The sequence below is a fragment of the Ischnura elegans genome, chromosome 2 (genome assembly GCF_921293095.1).
Source record: "Ischnura elegans chromosome 2, ioIscEleg1.1, whole genome shotgun sequence".
Classification (NCBI taxonomy): Eukaryota; Metazoa; Arthropoda; class Insecta; order Odonata; family Coenagrionidae; genus Ischnura; species Ischnura elegans.
The window spans coordinates 65242208-65268528 of NC_060247.1; the positions used below are offsets into that span (position 1 = coordinate 65242208).

General features: G+C 38.8%; 2 protein-coding genes across 5 annotated transcripts in view; one reads left to right on the top strand and one right to left on the bottom strand.

The window, feature by feature from the left end:
- The window catches only part of LOC124153880 (leucine-rich repeat-containing protein 15-like), a 299604-nt gene that overhangs the window by 187930 nt on the left and 85353 nt on the right, over positions 1–26321 (bottom strand). The window lies entirely within an intron of this gene.
- LOC124153879 (sarcoplasmic reticulum histidine-rich calcium-binding protein-like) overlaps positions 1–26321 on the top strand; it is a 267667-nt gene that overhangs the window by 146293 nt on the left and 95053 nt on the right. The gene's annotated exons all lie outside the window — the stretch shown is intronic.

Below are 26321 nucleotides of genomic sequence, written 5' to 3' on the forward strand. Positions count from 1 at the left end.
CTATGATAACGTCGTCTGTTCCGAGTCTATGCAAGGCAGGTAAAAAGTGGAAAGGCACGCCATCGATTATCAATCATCATCATTTCAATCAGTTGATTTTTGTAAAAGTATCTTATTGCAGCCGAATGGTTCCAAGCGGTGATACCAAAGCTTTAATTTGCGCTCATTTTTAAGTTGAAGTGTTGACATTGTGAAGCTTATATCAGTCTACAAACTTCGTAAATGGTCACAGCTTATACATGGAATCAATTGATTTTCTACCTTTTCAAGCCATTGGCATATGCAAATACCACTTTCTTCATGAAAAAACGAAATTTCGATTTTTTTCTGACTAACTACCTTTCCCATGTCAAAGCTTCAATTTTACTACTAGTATTTCAATCGTATATTCTCAGTCCCTCTTTAGGGATTTCTTTCTACAACTGAAATGTGTATTTTTAGTGTTTTTCGAATAAGTAATAAACATATTTTTGTACAAACTGTATTTAAAAAAAAGAGCGGTCAATTGTTTCGTTAAATCGTCCGATTAATGGTTCAAATTTCGATTTTTGTTCAATAGTTCACCTTTTCATTTCGAATAAAAATCGATTGCCAGAAAAATCGACAATTTTGACCGGCATTTCTCCATCAGTAGTTACTACATCGGTAACACACTTCTAGCTAACAAGGATTGTGATGACGCCTAAAATATTCCAAAACCATCGGCGGTCGAAAGTGAAAAATCTGGAAATAGAAATCCGTTACTCTACTCTCTAGCCCAGCAGACCCTCCGAACAATTTCTAAATATGGAACATTCAATGAGAGAGTCGGGGATTAAATAAGGGTGAGAGAGAGACTTTGGGGTCCAATGCAGTTGGAATGAAAACAAACTCGTGGAAAGTTTCCAACTTGCCCACGTTTCACCGATGTCATACTGTTACACCTGGCGTGCTCTATAAGTGACAGGGTCGCTCGAAATAAGCTCAATGTTTACCCTCATCTAGATTAATTTTTAGGCATCAGAATCTCGTGCATCGGGTGCCAAATGAAGACGACACCAAGGAAAGAATCTGTATACATTGGTCCATGCAGCCCGATCCTTTCTGAAAGCTTTCCAATTTATCGCGTTTGACTCTCGGTCAAATTTATAAGAAGACTTCGATTATATAATGGTTTTTCTGATTATTGATGGTAAAATTGAAATGTTAAAACAACATAAAACGGGCACTAAAGAGTGCAAAAACCTGGATTGAAACCTTGATACATATATTAAGAATCAGTGCATTTTATATTATGTAAAATCCTCGCTCAAATATGCAATTCCTGGAAATCTTTTCCGAAGTACAAAAATTATACGATAGTAGGTACTGTATTATGTAGTATGTTTAGTATATACTTAAGTGTAATATGTAGTGTGTTTAGATATAATAGTATTATAGTAGCACAAAAAAGATATTTGACAAAATGAAACCCCACTCCTGAGCAAAAATTTCAACTAAAAGGTCGATTAATCGAAAATCGACTTCTTTAAAAAAAAAAACGCTGTTCGTACTAAAGCATGTATATATTTCCGTCGTAAATCACGAGAAGTAGAAAAAATCCCAAAATAAGGACTCAGAATACATGATTGAATAATTAGTAATAAAAATTAACAAATGCAGGCGCAGTAATGTTGGCCCAGAGGAAGAGGGGGCCGGATTATTGCCTCACCAGGGCCAGGTTAAATAAAATCTAAGTCAAGTATTTGCCAGAAATCAAGCAAATCACTCTTATTGTGACATATTATTTATGTATTTTGAAATAGATTTCCAGCCATTGCATTTTTGAGCGTGGGTTTTAGAAAATATGCGATGTCGCGATTGTTAGCAAGTTTATCATGATTTTAGTTATCTTTAGAGCCCATTTTATGCAGTTTTAACATTTTATTTTGAACAATCTATAATCAGAATGACCGTCATATAATCTGGAGCATCAATTACCTAAATATACATATACCAACAATTTATCAGTCTTCTGAAGGCTATCGAATCTTCTCCCGATATGCATCTCTTTGTTTTTCCTTCATCTTGGAAAAAAATTCATATTTCGAAAAATGATCAGATTAATAATGCAATTATTCGCTGAATAAAGTAAAAACGCTCTTGTTTAGCGGATTCTCCTCACCAATTCTCAGTTCATCTCTCATTATGGAATTTTAAAATAGAAATTTCTTTAATCAGTTTGAAACGTGATTAATAGGGTCATTAATTCCAAAACATAATAAAATTGTAGTGCAGGAGTTAAAAATATATTTAAATAAGATGAAACTGCAAATAAGCGGATATCCATATAAATCATTGACTTTCTTCTCTCTTTGTGCAGTCCATTGAATGATAAAATGCATCGGATAGAAACGACATTGGGTCAAGAACAAACATTCAGAGGAAACTGCAGTCCAACGATTGCGTGATATATTACCGTCGGAGTCCTTGACTCTTCGACTTGACGAGCGTCGTCCTTCGTGATAATACCATGGAGGGGAGCTTGCTGCTTTATCTGCCGTAGAAAGTGGTTAACAAGATCAAATACAACTGTTAGATTGTAAATCAAATACCTAAAAAAAACGACCACAATCTCCGATTGTCGATTACTACGTTGTTTTAGCCCGAGGCGGTCATCATGGTCTTTCTCGTGCTGCCACTCTTGATGGATACTGATGAAAAGAGGTCACTGTGATTTTTGTGAACAATGAGCCGAGAACTCTGCTTGTGCAACAAAATTTCTCCTTTCAAATGGGTGCATCTGGTTTAAACATGAAATATGGCGTAATAATAATTTTGCTTTCCCTGAGTTTGAGTATTACGCTTCCCTTCAGATCGGTATTTTTTTTTTGGAGCTATTGGATTACTCGCAAAAAACTCATGATATCATTTCAAATTTTCAGGGTAAGTAGGGTAGATCCTGTTGAAAATTTTTCTGTACTTGTATTTACAAAAAAGGTTTTTGAGGAAATAAATTAAAACGTAAAATTATCACATTTGAGATACGGGCGTAAGTTCACAAAGGTACATTTTGCATGGCCTGAAGATGTTCCATGTCCCAACTTTTCCCATGCTCCAACAACCCTGTTGTAACTATAACCATGCTTTTGCTGTGAATGGTATTAACATAAAGGCATCACATGAATTGAAGTACTTGGCAGTTTCGATAACTTCGAACCTATGATGAGAAACACATATAAAGAATGAGGTCAGATTTTAGATTTTACTTTACATATAAAGAATGTTCGCGGCATATTCCTGAAGAAGTTAGGGTTCGTCAAGTGTATTGTGGGAAGATTTCAGATCAGAAAGTAAGAGAAAGAGGTGTTATTTCGCCCTCGTCTGACCACTTCTTGAATATGCCGGTAGCATATGGAATCCCGTGCAGAAAGACTTAATCTGCAAACTGAATAAAATACAAAGGAAAGCTGCGCGATTCGTCAAAAACTGCGACGGGCGTACAGACAATCTTACTCAGATGTTATGCGAATTAGGCTAAAAGCTGCGAGGGACTCGGAGGCTGCGCGCTAGGCTTGGATTGCTTGAACAATTCAGAATAGATATCTTTAAGAGCGACACGGAAAACATCATCTTAAAGTCCCAGTATATTTCTAGGTCCGACAGAAGCGATAGCTTATGAGAGATATTTTGACGAACGGATCGATATGGAAATTCGTTTTTTCCCCGAACCATAAAGGACCTTAATAAATGTTGTCGTGATTTTTTTGAGAATTTGCTTTTTATAAGTAAACGGCTTGTGTCCTAACACCCCCTGCCTTTTTGGGCTGCTCGAGGGGTAGTATAAAGATGTAGATGAATATTTCAAGTTGATTACCTAATTTTTAAGCGAGTAGTCCGTTATCAAAATCACCGATCCAGCAGGAGGCATGCGTGCTATTGGTAATGCTTTTAAACATACACGTTTCATATATTACAAAAGTTCTCGCATTATCCGTAGTTACAGGCAAATAAGAGTAGTGAAACCATGGAACGGTCGCCAGTTGAAGTATTCCCACCACTATTCTCCCTTCCCCGTGAATTAATTATTTTGTTCAATTAACTCTTTGACTTCCATGGATAAAATATTGATAATTTTATTTCCAATTACTCATTCCGTTTTTTTTTCTCTTTTAAGAAGACGGAGTTTGGAAGATCATTTCAGGTAACTTGTAGTGGCTGGAAGGAGATCCAAAGAAATATTGTTTAAGAGAAAATGAAAATAACGAATAACGATTCCCGGAAAAACAAATGACTAGCTATGGATATTTTAAAACAAATTACAGCGTTTTCTGTTGCTCTGAATAAAACTGAAAAAAAAACTAAAAAAATATTACACAACGATACCGGTGATTTTCGGTCATATGATTTCATTTCCTCACTTTTTCATGAAAAGAAATAATTAAAAAAAGTTCGTAGGTCACCTTTTCGTACACGACTTCAAAGTTATCATTCACATGAGCTAAATATTTGGCATGGCTCGCCAAGACCTACTACTGGGACAAGAATCTTTGAAATAACACTCGGGGGCCTAGTCACCAAACTTATTTTGTCATGCCCTTTATTTCTGTTGGCTATCAATGTGGATGGCTGGTCATATGGGTGCTCGATTCAAGGGTCCAGAATCGAGTCCTTCAAAAGCTAAAGATAATTTTGAAGATCAAGAGGGCGCATCACTACTCCTCGATCGGTCGTGTTTTTACACGATTAACTTTTGAAGAAGTGGGGTTGCCTAGCAGGGCGTAAAGCGCAAGGCTTCTGTGCCTGAATGACACAGGTTCTGATTCTGAACGAAGCCTACAGATAATCCCTCCCGAAAATCCTCGAAGGTGGCACCGCTAAATGAGGTTGCCCTCTTCCCTGAATGAGTGAATAGGATAGTTCCCTTCATCAAAGAAAACGAAAGGCATTGATTGCGATTCGCAACCCACCATTAGTATATTCATAATATACAAATTATTTGGTTTTAGAAATCCCAGTTTAGACGAATGGCAATGGTCAATTTTAACCGCATTTGAAAAAGGCCAGTTTGGCGCCCATGCGATGCCACTCCACGTGACGTCACAAGGGACGAGTTTCTATACGAGTTGATAGGAGTTTTACATTGTCTGGGATTAGCTATGCATCCATGAGGCACAGGGCTCAGGGAAACATCTCTTAATAATCACCTATTAAAACTGCCTAAGGTCGGAAAGTTTCCTTCGTTTGATAGGGTATTAATAATCCTTATTAAAGCCAAGCGGTACCTGCTAGCAGCCTGCATCTCAGCGGCGCACACATCCTCGCCCCAAGGTTACCTCACTTTGCGACAGCTGGAACCAGAATGACGTCACACGGGCTTTTCCCAGCATTCATATTTAGCCGTCTTGTTTTCGCGCGCTTGAAATTTTTCACTATTCATTTAATCTCAAAAAATAGATATCGCCATTTAAAAATCTAAAACTGTGAAATTCGTATTCCAGGAGTAATAATCTTTCGAAACCACCCTATTGCTCTTTGTCTGGTGAGTAGATCTGAGCAGTTCATGATGGAATCGTTTATTGTGAACGGTTCAGTCATGAACGGCACATATTGAATGATTTATTTGGTTAAACTGAATGAGTTAAATATTGATTCTCCGGTGAAATCGTTCAAAATAAATGAAAGCGTTTAACTCATTCATGATAAACGATGAATCCATGAATCTGTTAAAATTAAATATAATAATTCAATTGCTGAGATTTCTCAGACGACGTGAATCATATCTTTTACCGTTTACCGTCGTAATATGGTAGACGTGATCATGAGAAGAAAATAAAAGAGATAGACTGTAAAACAGAGAGATTCAAAATGTCATTCTTCTCTCGTTCTATTTAGAATAGTACGTTGTCTCAATCAATAGGATTAATGGCGTCACTCGCTAGGATAACTTTTTGCATGTTTTTTCTATAGATCTAACCTTGCATACATTTGCTATAGGAATTAATAATCATTAGCAAGTTTTTTCTCATGAATGTGCATGTGTACTTTTGCTAGTATGCGTAATATTTCTATGACCGTACGTTGTGCATGTGGCGGTCCTCTTGCATGCTGCATGTTGGTGATTGGTCACCCCCTGCCAAACACCCTAGAGGTGGCTCGCGGGGTATTATGTGGATGTAGAAATGGTATTCAAACTTTGCGCCACACAAAACAGCACCGCTGTTGGCTGAAGTGTAATCCCTTTAGTATGTGCGATGTTATGTCTGTGTTTAGGGTGTGTTAACGTTAATCTAAAGAGTAAAATGATTGCAAATAATTGTGACTTTCTATGATTTCATTCATTGTGAACGATTTGAAGAAGCGAGCAAATCGTCGTGAATCAATTTATGTAAATCGAGTCCTCAAAGTGAATCGCACTTCCATATTGGTGAGTTCTACCCTCACCCATTTCAACCAACCTATGGGTTGATCACTGAGAGGGTGAGCGTCCGTAACTCATTACTTGTTTAAAACATTGAGTATCTTGAATTTTTTGGATTTTTGGAGTTCACCCTCATCAAAAGTCAAACGTATCTTTGACTCACACTATTAGATATCCTCGTGGTGCGGTAAAATATTCGTATTGGGGATACCCGTGATATTTACTATGCTTTACTAAGTATACCGTCAGAATTTCAGATAGAGTTCCAATAGCGTTTTTTCAACGAGGGATTCGTTAGCCCACCCACTTAGACACAATGCAAAAAGCTTCTTAAGTGTAGCAGTTTATCATTTGGAAGAGCTTCTAACATGAGACCTGTTCGGCTAACCACCTTTTGTCTGCGAAATTCCTCCGTTCGGCACGGTGGGACTGTGGAATGCAAACTCTCTTCCGGGGTCTTGGCAGACATTTTCCCCCCCGCACCAAAGTTCATGTTCATTGTCCACCGGAAAAGAAATACGACAAAGGTCGGGTGGACAATGGACACGGAACGAATTCCGCTGGAGGCGCCACCGCCCGTCCAGTTCAGTGTGTGACCAACGAGATTCCAGGTTTCTTATCTAGCTTTTCTAAACGTTATTGTCACTTATTATCACTCTGTACTAAATATAATATATTGCCTGTAGTTTGTGCTTTTAAGTTTATTTATCACGATAAATGATTCCATAGAGCTATGACGTAGAAATAACTACACATATTAGTCACGTATTGATAGTGTGCCTTTATCAGCTGTGTTTACCACGTTTTATTCTCAGACAGAAGGTGTTAACATACTCAAAGAGGATTGAAAGCTCTACTGCCAATGGCTGATCTCATACATGTAGACCTTTGGTCCTGCTAACAGTCGATATACTTTTTTCATGAAATAACCAGATACTAATAACAAGGGCTTTTCTGAAAAACATGGAGAATGTAAGTACCTAGGAGGGAAGCTGAGGATCTTATTTAGTATGGCGCAATAAGCTACTTGATGCAATCTTAGACTATTTAAAAAGGGAACGGATATCGTTTGTAGGTGTTGAAATTCTGAGTGTGAAGGTGAATGGATAAATTAGATTGGGTAGAGATAAGGACGAACGAGGAAGTACTCCAATTAGTCGTTTAGAAAGGAAATGCTATGAAGAGATAAGGGCTAAAACAAGTATGTAGTTGTATAGTACGCATTGAGGGGTGCAGTGGCGCAGCAAGGGGGGGTTTTGAGGGATAAACTCCCCCCAGAGCTCAAAGAAATATATAAGTTTAATCCATATTACTTAATTGGATAGTATTACTTACAGAATAGTGTTAGGATTAATCAAATACCCCTCAGAAAGCCGTAAAACTCACCACTTTGAACCATTTATCTTAAAATTTTTCTGGGGAATGGTTGTCGAACCTTCCGCGTACTCTGGCAGGTATGCAATACTCCCCACACCCTTAAGTATTAGTTGCGCCTCAAACCCCCTCTAGCGTTAATTCTTAGCTGCGCCCCTGTAGGGGTGAGGGGAAGATGTAATTATTTGTAGAAGGCATTACACTCTGAAAGAAGAAATGATGAATGGCAAGAGTTGAAGCCGATATCTAAATGTACGAGGTACAGTGCAAGCCACCACCAGCGTTTGTGGCGAGGGGTGTTCCACACCAGGCATGCAGCACTCATCCCAACCTTAATCAGACACGCGCTCGTTTTCCGGACATAGGCCAAGCACGCAGGACAGCGAGATGCAGTCAGACCAGAAACCCGGAGAGTGCTAAGGACACGAACATGCTACCATGCAAACAAAACTATTATTAAGTAACAGAAAACCACAAGTTAGCGTAGTGAGGGATTCATATATGAGTTATAACATGCCATAAGAGGCATGCAAATAGCTTGTATTGACAATTATAGTAAGTTATTAGCTATCCATGCAGAGCCTATTTTTACCAAGTTCGAGTCAAACTATGTATCCTCTCGTACGTAATATGGTCCCTTTTTGTGCGAGGAAAAATCATCTAAAATTTATCGGTTTTGCAGTCTATTTGATACAAAGAAAAAGGAATTGCTTAACTCCAGCTTTCATAAACACCTACTACATATAAGCATAGGACACGAACATGCGACTATACAAAATATAACTAATAGTTAGCAATACAAAACGAAAAGCTATACTAACGACAACAAACAGTCACAGTTGGGCACAGGTCAACGACACTTGGTCAGAGCAGAAACTAGCAGAGTGTTTAAGACACGAACATGCTACCATGCAAATAAAACTATTGTGAAGTGACAGAAAACGACAAGTAAGCGTAGTGAGGGATTTATATATGAGTTATAACATGCCAAGAGATGCATGCAAATAGCTAGTATTCACAATTATAGTAAGTTATTAACTATGCATGAAGGGCATATTTTACCTAGTCCGAGTCGAGCTGTCCTAGAGCGAAACTAACGCAGGTCATATGGTTCCTTATTGTACGCGGAAAAAACATCATAAATCTATCGGCTCTGCAGTCTATTTGATATAAAGAAGAAGGAATTGCTTCATTCCAGCTTTCATTAACGCCTTAGACTGCAACCTGAATGAAAATTAGAGGCCTCGGAGAAAACGTTAACTCGAAGAAAATTTGCCTTCTCATGATAGAAAAAAATGAAAAAAACTTGTAAACATACTCCATAGGAATCATTACAAGCGTCAAAAGAGAGAAAAACTTCTATGAACAAAAGTTTCTTGGCTGAAATACTCAAGTAATGGAGGGGAAGCTTAATGAGTTGACTTATCAGTTTCTTAACTGTCGAAACAACATCCATCACAAAGCCCGGTACGAGAATTTAAAATATCCCAGGTTAGGCAGAAACAAAGGACACAAAAAGATAAAAAGAAACACTCACCGAACTAAATTTTCGGTGGTATACATCCACCTTCATCAGAGTTAGTTAGGTCTCCTCAGACCTAGGTAGGAGACCTACCTAACTCTGAGGAAGGTGGATGTATACCACCGAAAATTTAGTTTAGTGAGTGTTTTTTTATAATATTTTTGTGTCCTATGTTTCTGCTCAACCTAGGATATTTTTATGTAATTTACCTCGTCGTGGAACATTTCGAAGTATCTATGTATATACGCATGTTCCTGTCTCTTTCCTGCTATCGTGTGAGTATGCATTTTTCCTTTCATCCTTGTGTACTCGTCCATTCCTTCTGCTGGTGAGTGGTGAGTTGCTCCAGTGCCATCTATTGGATACTCCTGTGGGGCAAAGCAAAGGGAGTTTTTTTTTGTATAAACCGAAATCATGGTAAATCTAAGCTTTCTGGTAGCATACCTGCGCCCAGGATCCTACTGTCTGTAAAAAGAAGCAAGACACCCCAGTTTGAGGTGCACTATCGTCTAAACGAGGTAATCAATTTCAGTGCAACAAAAAGCATATGAAAGAGAATTTATTTCTACGTTGTATCATTTACTTACAAAGTTTCGCGCCATAGTATTTCCTTTACTTAAGAATTAAGGCAGACATGAAAACCATCAACGCCACGCCAGTAGACGCCCTGGATCGAGCCAAGTGGAGAAGACTTAGCAGAACAGCGGACCCTGCAACAGCGCGGGACAAACGCTAGGATGAAGAAGAGTATTTCCTTTATTTTTTCTAAAAATAGTACCCGTTTTTTGCGCGTAAAATCAAGTTGCCCAGCTTTGAGCGCCTGGTATTCTCGTAGTTTTTGTTCCAATAACTTGGAATTTTGATTGATATATGAAAGCCTGATCTATTATTAAAAGTTATTAGAACACAAATTGTTTGTACCACGAAAATTTACGGATTTGTTTTAAACAGCGAATATCTCTGCTAACTTCGAAACCAATGGGTCAATTGGAGATTGAGCTTGAAATAATTTACGTGCACGAGGACTTCCTTCTTCAGTGTCGTTGCTCTGATAGGATTCAAAGTTGGCAATAACATTCAAAACACATTCAGTGAAACAACTAAATTACTGAAAATTCTTGCGACAATTCCGATTACAACTAGTGAAGTAGAGAGGATTTTTTTCAACCCTTAAATGTGTTAAAACATTCTTAAGTAGCCATATGGACGAGGACAGGCTCACTGCTTTGGCGATGTTGTCAATTGAAAAAAAAGTTCCAGGATGGTATGGAAGGTTTCAATGACTTGGTGATATACAAGTTCGCTCAGAAGGAAAGGAGAATGAATTTCACCTACCGTCACTAGTAAAGGTGTGGTTAGAATAATTGTTTTCACTAGCATGGTTATATTATTTCTGTTCATGCAGTTTTAAGGGTAGAATGTACCAGTGGTATATCTTGCATGCTATGTGTTCTATTACGACAAAATATGATGCTCATGGATTAGAATAGACATAATATAAATAAATCATCCTGTATCGGCTCTAATGCGCACCCTGGATAAATTACCACCAGCCGCCACTGTCTACACGCAATAATAGCCCCTCTTCCAGTTCATTTGAATGTACTTGTTGCGACATAATGTCGCCCTGTATAGCTTTCAGGGGAAGTCACTTTTCCATGACCCGCGAATCAAGGCCTACGGAACCCGTCGCATGCATCGGCGTGATAAATTTTACGCGTCTCTCACGGCGCCATGTCAAAGGTCGTCAGATAAGACCCATCGCCAATTCATATTCGCAGACGAATTCGCAATTTGCGATCCGTTTTTAGGTTGACATCGCGCGTTCTCCCAAGTACTTCCTTCTCTAGTGTCACCGGACATCAGTGAAGGGAATCGAAATATTCGATTAGCTGGATATCTTCTCATGTCTTCGACTTTAAACAAGATTTCTGACTTCGTTTCGAAGTCCGATTCAGTCCTCTAGGCGAAAAATTCCATTTCCGAAGAACTTTCACCTACAGATGGAAAGTGACTGTTTTCATAGTAATCGTTATACAGGGGACTCATGATATTGCACGCATTCTAACTGCAGGCTATTTTTTCAATCATTTTAGAATTAGATCTGGTCCGACTTTGCCACCTAGACTTCACGCTCTTCACGGCCTTACACGATACGTCTTGAAATGCACGCTCGTATGTGCATCAAGTCGCGAAATTTATCGTGTGAAATATCTACAAATCTTTCCTCAATCTATAGAGGCCTACTTTTAGTGTTCTCCTGCCTCTTATTTCGTAACGGTAACAAGCAAATACCATAAGTTTAGCCTAGCGTATCCATATCCGTTGCTTTGAGATAATTATGATCCAACTATTTCCGAAGATAGTGTATGAATGAAATGTATTCTCTTCACTACTTGCGATGGAAATTGAGTGCCACCGTAAGTATAAGATTGAATTTTCATCATATGACTACAATAGCTAATTAGTTGCACTATATGCAAAATCCTGTATTTATTAGGGCAATAATTCAACTTCAAATGCTCTCCAGTTATCGTAAAATCTACAACCCGACGGCGACGAGGGAGTAGGCTACATCGCACCTGGCCTGATTTTGAAAACTGAAAGTCGACGTTAAAAGGTGAAGTCCCGCGATCAATACCTACTACTAGTGGCCGATAGGCCGCCAATAAACGTTCGAACGTCACAATAGGGTTCATTCCTATACTCTTACTTCAGTTAATGGAATCATGTTGCCACCGGCACAATTAAAAAAAACAATCAATGCTATTTTTTATGGTCAGTATTTCATCAAAATGATGCCAAATTATGTAAATGGTATATGATAAAAGAATGGTATCATCTAAAACTTTTGGATTCAAAGAAAATCTGCTAATTATCAAAGTTTCTTGAATTTTGAGTCATCTGGTGAACCTACAGCGCTGTAGGCATGCTACAGATTAATCACAGTGTGTATAATATTAAATTCAGCGATTATTGCGAGACGCAACCCTTATATTGTAGTGGATCACGCAAAATAAGAATCAAATACATTATCTCCCAATTTAAAACCAAATAGCCTCTTTTTCTGACTATTTAAAATTAATCGAAAATGTAATAATATTACGAAAAATAAAATTATTAATTTTGTTATGGATATGACACAAGGCTCCGAAAAGCTAGGGGTTTAGTTACTATCGCGATTTATAAAAGGCTGATGTGAAGAAAACTTAATGGAAAATACACAACATGTAGGATGGTATCCCCCAAATTTTGATCAGGTTAGCGTGGAAAACATTTATTTCAAAATTGCTACCAAATATGAGACAAGTAGTAGTAATATTGTGACTCAATAAGTGGCTAAAAGGATATGATTCCTCTTGAGTCAAAGTATCCAAAGCAGAATAATATCCTTTTGCCAAACTCCATCAATAAAAAACTAATATACATTAAAATATAGGTAATTTTATAGATCGTTCGGGCCGGAAAGACTAAAAGGATATATTTTAGTTCCAAGAATGGATGCATTCATTTTGTCATAACATGCTATTGCAAAGTTAATTGGCTAGAGAGTTTATTTATTTTGAGGGAACTCCATCGAAGAATAAATCAGCGAGGAATTATCTGATTACGTATCTTGTATATTCATGACCATCCGCTGGTGATTCGCGCGAACAATCTGGAGTTTACTATACCAATATGTGTATTTGGGAATGGGAAGATCTTGTAGCTGTTTCCTCTTTTGTTGTAACAATCCACTGGTAGTTTCTTATGATAATAATTGAAATTCTTATCAAGCCACACTGATGCTAATATGTGTCATGCACAGATCGTTCTCTGCTGTTCAACAGAGCTCACAATTCTCACTCTTCAGGAAGCTTCTAATTTTAAACAATTCTCGTGGAAAATTGTAGGTTTTATTTAAGAAAGTAATCATAAAGTTAGAAATATTTACTCGTGGAATTATAGTTGACTATAATTTTCTTAAACCCTGTACGCAGAAATAATGACGAAATCGATTATAACCTCTGCCTCTGACTATAACCTCTGTTTAACTGCCTCGTTTCTTTTATCCTAAATCTTATACTCTTACATTTTAAAAATTTTTTAAACTTAGTATCCTATAGCTTTTTATCCTCCGCTTATGAGCTTTCAGCCAAAACGTCGAAATTTTTTTGGGGACTCATAAAAATTTTAAAACTAGGTTTTTGACGTCTATATCACTGAATTTTCTCCGTGACCTAATGCTAAGTGCTTCCTGACTAATGTTATATGTTGACATAACTCCCACGTTGGGGAACTCCTCACTGACCCCTGAAAGAAGGTCGCTGAACCTGTGGCTGTCCTATGCGTAATATTTGCTTCCTGGGGTAAGTTCCAATATTGACTATTTTCTCAGCGAATCAATTGACCACCCTATCATACATTTAACAATGTAGCGTCATGTCGGTCGCATTGGGGCGAGGGCGGGACTTTTGGCTTGCCTTGCGGGGGTTCCAAATTCAATTTCCTGAAGCAATGGAATTTTTCGAATCACTAACGGAATTCCCCATCTTACTTAGGCCGCACAGTCCTCCAAACGTTGAAAGGGAGTGGACAGCAAGGTCCTATTGCCATACTTTGGCAAGGAGATATAAGGAAGTGGTGTTTCTCTCTGCTACATTTATTACAATCTACTTTTTCTCAAGTATTGATGGGAAATGTTATCAACGTCAATATTTGATGTCCCCCCTAGACAGACACCGATATATGATTTCACTTAAATTGCACAATGTCCTTCATCAACCTCAAACCACATAGGCACCCATTTACAATGATTTTATCGATTTCAGTACACATAAATCGATGTTAAAAACCAGTGGAGGCACCCTTTTCTCTAGTTTTACCGATAGTTATAGTAAAATATTATGTGTACTATTTTTTAACCCCAAATATAGATTAACGAATCCTCCCTCAAGATTTTCAATTGCACATAGTACGCCCTCCCTCTCCATTTGAAGCCAATTGCAGATGCTTTCTTGATTTTAGGATGCTGAAATCGATGTTAAAATTCTCCCATCGATGAAGCATACGAGGAGATCGTGAGTATTGGAGGAAGTAATCCGAACCTTGAGAAAATCCTCCACCTCGCTAATCTCCCTTTGCGGTTCGGTCAGATGGTATCTGTACGTCGTCGACGGAGGAGAAGGTGGGGAAATAGAGAAGTGTGGGTCACACGAGTGTTTGACGCATCCCGATTCGCTGAATCGAATCGGACGACAATATGGCGTTGCCCACCCAACCCAAACAATCCCCTCTCCTTCCGAGTGGGAAAGAAAAGGACGAGGCAAAAAAGAATTGACTGTCGAGCTCCGCCTCGGGTTTTAGGTGTTACATAAGAAACCGTCTCGTTCATCGAATCCGTCGCGTCTATGCAAATAAGTGTCGTGTGACGTAGAGGAGAGGCGCTGTAGTGGGTGGGCTAACATCCCGAAAGCGCGCGTTCCAGAAAGTTGTCCCCCGTCTCCGCCGCTCTTTAAGCGTCGCCTCGCTCCGGGTTTTAGATGCAGCAGGTGTTGTCCTCGACATGAGTGCTTTCCGCTCTGCTGCTGCAATGCGGGTTCGATTTTCGCTCTCTTCCACGTGCGATCTTCAGTTTAATTTAGTTTCCAGAATCCTAACGTATTTTGATGCGGATTTTACAAGGCTGTCTACGTAAAGGAGTCATAGGTATATAACGGTTTAGGTATGTAAAGGGTGTCCCATTTAACTTGACCACCCGAAATAACTTTTTGTCCAGATGCAAATTCAAAAATGTGTCAAACAAATGTTCATTAGCCGTCAAGGGGACATTAATCAACATGATTGCCTTCCTTATAGCTTTGTTATGAACAAAGATATGAACAGCGTTATGTTTTTTTGAAATGGACCATATATTTTTTATTCGGCAATTCATTTTATCTTTTATAACTCCTCCTGTTCATATCTTTGTAAATAACAAAGCTACAAGGAAGGCAATCATGCTGATTAATGTCCCCCTGACGGCTAATGAACATTTGCTTGACACATTTTTGAATTTGAATCTGGACAAAAATTTATTTCGGGTGGTCAAGATAAATGGGACACCCTGTATATTAACGGTCAAGGTGTTATAAAATTGCCGAGACTGAAGCAGATGTACCACTCCTTAGATTTTGATGAACAAACCATTCAATTACTAATGCTGTGTTCAGGCACGCTGCAAAGGCACGCTCTAAATAAAAAATATTACAAAATTTTGAGACAAGACCTTGTTTCCTTGAAGCTCACACCCTCATTTTCTTAACAAATGTTTTGCTGATATCCTTTCAAAAAAATTGACAAGATTACATTTTATACTTCAATACTGTGTAAGGTCTCCAGGATTAACTTTGTGGAAACTTTGTAACTTTTTTGGTGAATAAAATGTTCTCTGTACGTTCCAGACTGAATATTTCTTACCATCGATCATGTTTTCAATAATTTTACAGTTTAATTCACAAACAGTTCACATTTTATGAGTGTTTATTTGCTTGAGTATGTCTTGCATAAAAATTATTAGGAATTGATAGTATTTCGCTGAATTTTAATTCCATTTTTATATTTAAGGTTGCTTTTTACAATAATATCAGGAAATCTCTTACAACAACCCTCTAACCAGTGCGACATCCCATATCATCCAGCCTCACCCTGTACGAGGTTCGCGCCACAGGTTGAGTCTAGGGATTCTTACTCTGGCCCTGATTCCAAATTTACGGAGAATTTTGTTACCAATTTTGCAACATAAACCGAGAAACGTTTTATATTTTAAGCACCAAAGGGTTCCACAAATTGTTCATTTTGTAAGTTTTTTCACTAAAACAGTTAAACGATTGTACATATTTTAATGTCCAAATTATACGAGTTGTAATACTGTGAATGTTTTATTTAAGATCATTCGCCTCACACCGTAAATTTTTTTACTTCCAGCGCTGCCATGTGTGTAATATTTCTTGTTTAATATTGCAGTAAGTAAATAAGTGATTTTGCTTTTTGAACTCACTAGTAAAATGCGCGGATACCGCTTAGTGTCAGATTTATTCTCACGACCGGCCAAAATAATCATGAAGAAGCTCCACGTGTTATTGAAAAGAAGTAGAGGAGAGATTTTCAGTCTCTTTTACTTCCTTTAAAATATACCTTATTAATCATCGAAATATCTAATTTTGCATCTATGATTATCTTTTTTTGCTCCACAAGCTCGCTTTTATGACCACGCAGTATTTTTTAAGAATGTTAACCGACAGAAAATGCACAACTATTAGGAAATATCAGCGGTCGACGTGTGTTTAAGTTTCAATATTGATTATCCCACATAGTTTTAGCATGGAAATCCTTAATTCTCCGGTTTTCCTCGAAAGTGCCGATAATCTTCATTACCTACTTTACCTTGCCTAAATATCAAGTTGAATGCATCCGTTGTAGTTGTATTTCTCGGCAGGAAATAAGTTTTTCTGCCTATCCATTTAAACGAAAAATTAAGCGATCTATATTTTTAAGTAACTATTTACCATAATTACCTATCCATCTATTACGTCAGGGCTGCACAATGGGTGCTTTATTGCATTTGACATGACCGACAGCAGGTGGTATTTACGTCTCCGCTGTGTGTTCGGTTATCACGGTTTCTTTTTCTGTCACGTCATTTACTCAGTGCCAATACCTCCAAATTAGTTGCGGGTATTGTCACACAGGTATTGTCGCCGAGGTATTTTTTGTTCTATATTAAGCTGTTCCTCAACCATTATTGTGTTGCGACTTTTTAGGAAGGTTTTCGCTGGTTACGTAATAACAGGCGAGGACCTCCATTCTCTTTCGCTCACAGCTAACCTTCTAACTCTCATCTCATCGCAATTACCTTGGGGAAAACTTCGATTAACCTTAACATAATTGCCTCTGGGGGAGCTTTTACAGATCCAAAAAAAGCATTCTAGTCTCTCTCTCCCTCCCAACCCTTACGAAGAATGCGAAAATTATTCTCCCTATTGCGATATTCGATGTGTCCTTCTACCGTCAAATTGCAATATGCCAAACTGCGCTGCCTAGGTGATTCCGAGGCCTTTCCTAAGTATTCAGTCTTTCTTCATATATTCTCGTTAAATTCCTTCCATTTTACATACATTTTCAATAATACATATTCTACAGATTGATGGATGTTAATGTAAAATTTACCGGCTCTACAAAGCGGTCAGGTTCACTCCAGTACCCATGACCGCGGACACGGAATACATTCTAAGAAAACTCAATGATTACACAGGCGATATTTAAGTTTTGTCAGTAATTTTTAGTAAGTGCTACATTATTCGTAGCCTCTAGTCATTTCACTCAAATTTTAAGCGCTTTTTCTGTCACTATGCTCTCCTCGCACTATATGCACTTTCTCAGTGATTCAACCGTAAGGTTGGTGAGTATATAAAAAAGGTTGAGTACACCCCAGACTAAGTCAAAAGCATGTGAAAATTACAAAGTAACGGTAAGGGGGCCATTTACTTTTTATGGACCACCTTGCACTATTTTAGGGTGTCCAAAGGCTTCACCTTAAATTCTCAGGTTTTCCGAAAAATAGGAGATAACATTCGATTTAGTTATCATTGGTATGGGATGAAGCAGCTTTAATTAACTTTTGTGAACGTGACTCTTCTTCTTCTTCTCATGACTCAGTGGTGGAGAGTCGAAAATAAATTTTCTTGAATGATGAGTTGATCAGCGTATTTTTTTATTCCCATTGACTCATCCAATTATTTTATTATTAAAATTTTGGCAAAATAGAAAATTTTCAACCGTAGAGCCTACTGCTCGTTTTTATTTACTGTTATTTTGTTGTTATTATCTGTGAAAAGCACCATGCACACGAAATTTGGTAGATTTTTCATTTCATAAACTGCGAGATATCTTAATTTATCACCGTTTACTGCATACTATCCAAAACCGTTTCAAAACATCATTACGTTTGTGCGCTTCCAACCCTTCGAGAATAAATGAAAGTCATTTCTTAGTTAGAATATTTCATTCCTAATCGCTCATTCTAACACCTGGAAAAGCTAATATTCTGACACTTGATTTTTACTCTGAAAATCATCTGCTGTTTAACCTGGTGGCCACTAAGCACCCTCCATGCAATATGTATATATATAATATATTTTAAAAAATTTCGAGCATTGAAATTCCTCATACGAAGGGCACCTAGCTTTCGATTTATAAGCACATTAACTCTTATTTTCTACCTTTCGCTTTTCTTGCAATATGATCTGACCACCGATCCGGAAAGTTTTATGTGGCCTGTTGCAGTTTTTTACCCTGGTGAAATACGTCTATAATGCCTGGCCTCAACTCACCGTGAGGGCAAATCGTTACATTATGACACTATCGACGCATAATCGAGCAATCGTCGGCACCTTTTCACACGATCGGTTTTGCGCTCACGGGAAAAGTGGCGCATTGCTTTGTAGCTCACCATATAAGACCATAAGCGACGTGCTAGCGAGCGCTAGGCGAGCGAGGCCTTACCGATAAATCAGGCAAGCATACTGGAGCGAAGGCTTCGGTCTTTCTTTCTCCAACTCTTTACCCGGTGGTCCCATCGCAGGTGTGGATTTAGGACGTGTAAAGCCTCAGGCGATTGCTTGACTGATTAATTATTGCAAAGGTACCTCAACGGGCGAACTGGACTAAACAGCCACAACACTGGGGCGAGGTCATATTGTTTATATGCATCATTACTATTGCTCATACACCGGATGAGGACAATTGGAAGTCTACACATAGATATTGAAGTCGGTTGCAGTTCACATTTTTTCAGACTGTGGTTCTTTCTCTACGCCAAAAGGAGACGTTTACATTTTAATCACTTCCATGTATAATTGCCGCAGCGAAAATATTAGTCCTACTGGCACCAAAAAGGAGGTGGTGATTGACAATGTAGGCATTATTAAAACCATTCATTTAAATTAATTCTGATAAAAGTCTTTAATTATTTAAGCACATATTCTTGGAAGCTTACCAAGTATTCACATCAATTTTTGTCCGCCGAACGATCTTAGGTATTTTGCATGTGCCCTCGAACATGTAAGGTTGATATTCAGTTCAGTGACAATGTTGAACTTTGATAAGCCCATAAGCCTCCCTGGGTTTGGGCACTTTGTTTATTGATGAATTTTGTCACTATAAATAATATTTTTGGAGTAAAAAGAAAATTTAGCGTCGAAATTTCAAAACTATATGCATACATTAGAGGTCAAAGCCTCAATTTGAGAATTAGTATTACGCAATAGGAAAAAAAATTAAATTGAATGCACCTGCGCCTGTTAATTGTGCACACAGAAACCCCGTATCGTTGTAATAACTCTTTTTATTAATAAGTGAGGACAAATAAGCACTGTTTATTTTGAGACTTTTTTCTTTAAATGGAAGATTTACTCTAAGTAAGTGCTACTTTATTAGTGTAGCAAACTTGCGATAACAATTTCTTTCGAATAATTCATGGGCATGGGAAACTTGGCGAATTTACTCAAAACTTTTCCGATATGCAAACTCTCTTGCTTAACGTGAACTGGACCAATAAGGAACTCTTCTATATCCGTTTCAATATATTCCCCTTCCACCTCTCATCCTTCCCCAACTCCTCCGCCTTACATTTAGGTCGTCATTTGATTCCCACGATTCCCTTCCTAATCATTTGGAGGAACAAGTCTCCGGCTGACCAATCCCTTTGGCCAAACAGTGTGGGGGTGTATCGCAGGATGTTAAACCTCTCCAAGAAATAGAATCAACCGTGCGTCATGCTCAACCACTCTGACGCACAGCCCTCTCTCTCCATCCCTCCCCATTGTCAACCTTTTTCCGCTTCCGGTCCTTAGAAGGGCACTGCCCGTTAACCCAATAAGAACCTCGCGAATCTATTTCCGCAGATCTCGTGCGCCTGAATGAATGAGTCCCAGGGTATCCTTTAACTTGAGCAAATTGCATGCGCTGAATCAAGATTCAACTGGTGGCACGAGGAAGGAAGCTGTGCCAACTGGATGACAGAGGAATGCTGCACTCTGTGTTGGAGATACACCAGTGTGAAGTCACAATAGAAGAGTATGAAAGAATTACAAATGGATAATGGGTACGATTGAATACAAAATCATCTCGTCAAATATCACTCAGTTACCTCAAATCCAATACGATCGCGTGTTCGCGTGGATGTGCACCAAAATTAAGGAAATCATTCATATGAGTGGATATTTTCCTTTGCTCAAAAGTTTAAAAATAAAAAACGCGTTTTACAGTGGAGCCATATAATTTAAATTTATGCATATTAAACAGTATGCCCAGTGCAAAGATTCTAGGTAAATTTCTGCGAGGGTTTTGTAATAAATTGGGTAAATTCCTAGTGATGTGGGTTGGAGAGAGACTGGTGGATGAGGTATTCATAGTTAAGGAAAATGACACAAATACAAATATTTATTGTATATTTTTCCAATGAAGTACTTTCTTTGGTGACTTTGGCGATGACAAATTACTTACTGTATTGCGGTAGTGAATGAAGATTCAACTGGTGCACTGTAAACGGAAACCATTATGGGCTGCAACAGGACTTCTTTGCTGTTATTTTTAAATAAAAAATATCATTCGTGGAAGACTTCTTCCCATCCAGGAAACCCCGCTTATGCATCCATTTTTGTTTCACAATTTGCCTTTACATCGTGGGGTTGGTCCATTACGGGTAGTAATTATCGTGCTATTCATTAAGACGCGGGTTTTAATGAGTTTCAGTTACTTACCCGGGGAATAACGCGGAGTTATTACGCGATAAAGAACCAATGTTGTAATTACCCGGGCATTTTCACATCACGCCCAATAAGCGGAATTAGCGATGAGGGAGATTGCATTAACGTTTTCCTCGAGAGCATAGTGCAACGTATCGACCCGTTTGGCTCAGCTCCGCACCTAACTAGGCCAAAGGTCGCGAGTGCGATCCCTGCGTTGGGCTTTGGAAATCGCGTTGTTGTTGCCGCTGTGTTATTGGTTTCCCATAAACGGTGTGCCCTGGCTGAGAGACAGCGCGGCGACCTCGGTTGCGGTGGAGGCGCGAAACTTGCTAATCCCTGAATCAAAGCTTATAAAGCCATGATTGATTAACCGTTTATTTTTTCCCCTCGTAATCCTTTTCCGTTTTTTTCCTACAATATCCTTGCATTTTTGTCAAAAGCATGTTAAATTACCAAAATGAGGTGCTTCAATGTATTCCAACGACGAACAGGATGAAGTTTTGGCCACTCACATTCACCTAAGGCTCATTAGCGTCACTGACTTATTTATTTTTTAATTTTACATTCATTTAGTAGCTAATCCGTAATTACCGCAATAATGAGCCCTGCTAGGGTAAAATGCTTTTAATCGGACCGTCATCCACAAGTGCTGAAGTGCTAGTTCCCGAGAAATAATTAAATCATGAACTGAAAGCGGGACCGTAATTATGAGTGAAATTTCATGAGTACATTTGCATTTTTTTGGGAATTCTCGTGATTAAATCTCAATAATTATTGACATTGATCTTGTGTATGAGCGAAAAAAGACAAGCTGAGGGCCTGCTTTGAAGCGTTGGTGAGAGGGATGAGGAAACGTGGAACTTGAGGAAGGTGTATGGAATTCGCGAGTAAGTTAAAGGTACTTGGGTATAAGATCCGGGGTAAAAGGAGGCATTCTAAAAAGAGGACGAATGTAATGGTGCAAGCCACAGTGAGTGCGGATACAAAACTATGGTTGAGCGATACAAAGGGTTGGCTAAGGTCATGGATGGCTGGCAATCGAGGAACGAGCGGATATATTATTGAATAAAGACCGTTATATAAATGCAGAACGGAAAGGGTGGGAATTGATCTGATGGTTACAACTATGTCCTCAGAGCTGATATGGATTTTCATTCACGGCTTTGTAAAGCAAGTGTTCAATTGAAAAATATCGCGTATTTATTTCAGATAGTAGAAAAAACCGAATGACCATCAATTTTACATAATTTATTTTTATCATTTGTTTTAGTGCTTGGAAGTTCTGAAAATGTCCTTTTAAAATCCTCAGCTGGATTTAATAATGCATGTGAAGAAGCTTTTACTTTGAGATATCCCCCCACACTGACAATAAACGGAACATTCGAAGGTGGAGCGGTTTTTTAATGGGGAATAGGAGCTAGCGTTTTTGATCTGTTCTTTATGGGTCCTCTATAAAGCCTTTAAAATGTGCCAAGCGTTTAGGAATCTTGAAAAATGTGGTTATTATTTAAAAATATATGTGTTCCATTCTTAAAATATACTTAAGTGTATCTATTCTTAGACTTTTGATAGGTATTTCATGCGTTGTATTCCTTTTATACTACTTAATGTGGAGTAAGCAATCACTATTTAAAAAACTTTTAGGAATATAAGTTTACTTTTTGTGATTTTTCCTTTTTCTGATCATATAACAACCTAATTATATTCCTTATAGTAGATACCGGCACATAAATACACTTAGAATGTTTGAACACCTCAACTAGCTAACCGCTTTTGCAATGAGATAAATGGGGCACGAGGTTAATGAGGTTATCAGGTTATTAAGGCACAACGAAAACATTGCCATGTACAATGTTGTGAATTTAGAATCGAATTCATCTAATCCAAAACCTTTCAAAGTCACTTTCATGGTATCTCTAGGAATTAATTTCCTACTTGCGCAGTCCTAATTGTTGTTCGGTGAAATTCCGCAATTGAATTTTCCTCCGCAATAGATTCGTACAACCCGCCATGGTTTTATTTTTATACTATCAACATTTTCCGATCCTCATAAATCTCTATAAATTTTGATGGATGATTTTAGTTCTTTGTCGGCGTCGCGTCGATTTGAATTTCATACCATTGTAAGTGAAGTCAAAGAGTGAATGAAGAGGTGAGGCCACTCCCAAGTTCTTTTCCATCCCAGACGATTCTTTCGCCGGCCGCTTCTTCCGCACTAAACGAGAAAACATGTCCTGCGTGACAGGAAGAATGTCCCCGAGGAACAAGCGAGTTGACCACGGGGAGGACCCACACACCGCGCGGGGAATAGAAAGTCCACGTCCTTGGTCGCCTCCCCTGATTCCGTCTAGGGCCTCATACCTTTCCCTCCTCATAAAGGGTTTCTGCCGCCCATAATATTTTCTCCAGCGTCCCCGCGTCGACACGGCCTAATACTTCAAGGAATTTGGAAACTTTGAGCGACAGGTATTTGGTGTAGTGCATTAGCGACGACTTTGCTGGCGCCTCTCATCCGCTCTTGGCCTACTTAAACTATTGTTCATTTTTGCTTTTTCTTCTTTTAAAAGTTGCCATGCCTCATGTAAAATTGGAGGACACGTAGAATGTTTGGTTAATGCTTGAATTTAATTCTTGTCACGAACTAGTGATGGCTGTTTCACGGGATATATTGCTCGCGATCATATGTTATTAATGTGTGATAAGGTTTGCAGTCGCAATAATATCATTTGAATGCGCAATATAGGCATATTTTAAATTATTTATTGCTCACCTCACCGATAAAATTTTGCTTAAATATTAAGCAATATCTCGGTATTTATCCGTTTAAAATAAATTATTAAACATCAAATATTGATCGTCATTTTATTATGAATTGGAGAATATTTATTTATTTATTTTATCCTCAAACCACCGAATACATCTCATATTGGCCATTTTATATCGGGGTTTTCAACAAAGTTAACAACTATACGTACACGAACAACCATGCCCTGGACAGGGGAAATCTACCCAGGCGGGACTCGAACCCGCGACCTCTTGTTTAGCAGGCGAGGACGTTACCCCGCCGCCACCGAGCATAATAAAATTACATCATATATGCTGAGTATCATCAGTTTGTTGTTATAATGTGGGCAGTGGATGTTCCAACCCATTGGATATCCCATAACTACTTTATTGGCTATGCTCGTTTTTTTTGTTGGTAAGTTTGATCAGGAAATTTCTTGGAGCACGAACGCTGCCTCGTATCAAGGTGGCCTCACACGACGGCAGCAGGAACCACAATGACGTCACACGGGCTTTTCCCAACATTCATACTTAGGCGTCGCGTTTTCGAGCGCTTGAAAATGTTCACTTTTCATTTAATCGCGGAAAATAGATATCGTCATATAAAATATAAAAGCGTAAAATATGTACCCCAGGTGTGATAATCTTTCGATTTAGGCAATAAAAAAATAAAAGGAAACCACCCTATTAGCCTCTTGTAATGCACTCCGCCACCATAATAGACGCCACTTTTGTAATTGAACTTGTCACTTCAATCCCTCGTTGCAGAGTTTTTTTTGTTAAAAAATTGGTAACTCCCGTTTGACCTGTATTTCAGCAATGGATATCTCGTTTCAAGTTAATGCAATATTGTCAAATTGAAGTAATTAATACGTGTACTATCCTAACACAAAACGACACCTGAACTCAATAATTCTATCACGTTTCGAGGCCTGTGGTATCAATGCCTCAGGTGTTTACAGGTCTTCATAATGTGCATAGGTAAGTAGGTGGCGGGCGAGGGAAAGGTCCCCCAGGAAGTTCGTGTGTTCTTCAGGAAAGAATTTCAATGCGAAACTGCTGCGGCAATCCCTCAAACAACGCTGGTAACCCCTTATAGTAATAAAAAAAATTTCATCGAAAATTAGGCTTATTTTTGCTCCCATAAGGTGAATTAAGAAAAAAATCTGGGGAAGAAACATCCCTCCTGCAAAATTAGGAGTACCCCTAAGAACCCCGGGGGGTAAGTCGGTCTCAGGTGGCGGTGCGGAATTTCGTACGAGGGAGGGGACGGAAAACGGCGGAAAATTTTTGAAAATCGGGGTACTAAATTCAGGGTTTTATACGAATTTTGACACTTTTCATGATAGAAAAAACTTCTTTTTTTAATCTGAAATCCTTTGTGAATTCGTGATTTTCAATGTTTTATTTTCTTTTATGATGAAGCAAAGTAATTGTTTTTTTTCGATGAGGGGGGATCCGTACCCCCTGGATCCGTACCCAGGGGGTGGATCCGTACCCCCTGGACCCCTCCTCCCGTTACGTCATCGCCAGGTGGTCCCATGGCCCCTTCTCCAGCCAGATTTCCTGGCTACGCCCATGGTTTTCCGCCTTTCTTCTGCGTACAATGACTCGCTTGTAATGGTAAACTCGAAAGTCACGAATCGTTCGGCAGTCTTGGGCAGGGCGAGGGAATTGAAATCTCTGGAATCGGTCTCTCCAGTGAATTCGCTTATCTTAACACGGCTCAGTTAGCACAACCGTGCTCGGTATCTGCCTCTGCAAACTCACTACCCTTCTCCTCATACTTCCTTCACAGGCCACCGCACTCTGTCAATAAGAAACTGCCGTTAACCCAGCGTCACATGAGTGCTTCACTGCAATATTCAGCAACCAGGGGTAATAATTCGGGCGTTAAATGTGCCCTTCACCAGAAATCGATTTTAAGATATCGATGTTCACCCACAAAGGATGGTTTGAATAGGTGAGGGTAGAGCTCGCCATGGAATTATCCACTGGCGTTTGAATATCACACGTTTCCTTATTTTCTTTCCCTGGGCCACTGCGCAATTCGTGGATTTATATTAGGATACTGAACCCTTGATCCTTCAGTCAGCAACCTACATGTTCTCTACCGACTAGCTTACCGCGCTCCCAAATCGTGGTTATCATTCATGCATACTAAAATCGATATTAATATCATCAATTAATTTTTTCAGCTAAATAATTCAGCTAAGTTTACGGTTGCATACGAGTAACAGTATAACAAAATACAGGGTTATCGTAAAAGAATGGTGCTGTTTTGAACAAGAAAAAATTAAAACAGAATCAAGAGCAGTTTATGTTTTTTTTATTTTTCGAAATTTTCGTCTCAAACAAGCGTCTTCATAAAGCCTACTCCTAACGAAAGGCGCCAAGGGGATCACGCTGAACGTCCCATTCGACGGACAAAGTGCTGCACTTGAAGTGTCCTCCTCAAGGCACTCAAGAAGGGATCGGGCTGCCCGTGAAATAT